This window comes from Amphimedon queenslandica, unplaced genomic scaffold (genome assembly GCF_000090795.2).
Source record: "Amphimedon queenslandica unplaced genomic scaffold, v1.1 AMPQUscaffold_9948_Cont17782, whole genome shotgun sequence".
Taxonomy (NCBI): domain Eukaryota; kingdom Metazoa; phylum Porifera; class Demospongiae; order Haplosclerida; family Niphatidae; genus Amphimedon; species Amphimedon queenslandica.
In genome coordinates, this window is record NW_003549781.1 from 4400 (window position 1) to 4727 (window position 328).

At 36.6% G+C, this 328-nt stretch overlaps 1 long non-coding RNA gene across 1 annotated transcript; it reads left to right on the plus strand.

Moving 5' to 3' along the window:
* On the plus strand, positions 1-284 carry LOC109590486 (uncharacterized). The gene is made up of 2 exons (XR_002189343.1): positions 1-94; positions 160-284. It is a non-coding gene; the product is annotated as an uncharacterized LOC109590486 (long non-coding RNA).
* Positions 285-328: the final 44 nt, after the last annotated feature.

Here is a 328-nt window from a genome sequence, read left to right on the forward strand (position 1 = left end):
TTGTTGTTGTTTTTTTTTTCTCTTCTCTCCAGATAGTCAATCTGCTTTATCTCCACTTGCTAAAACTTTTGTAGTCAGTAAAAGTCCAGCATCAGTTAGTTATTAAAGTGTTTGTATAATTACTGCTTTTAAACTCTCTCCCTCCCTCTCCCCCTCTAGGAGTTTCAAGAGTTAAATAATGTGATAGGTTCATCAGTGAATAGGATTACTTGTAAGAGGAAGTTGGACTGTACATTAGTATGTACCAGTCCTGGTATTAATAGTCCTGCTAAGAGGAGTAACATTGAGGTAACTATGGACTCATCAGTATGTACTGCAGTATGTACCA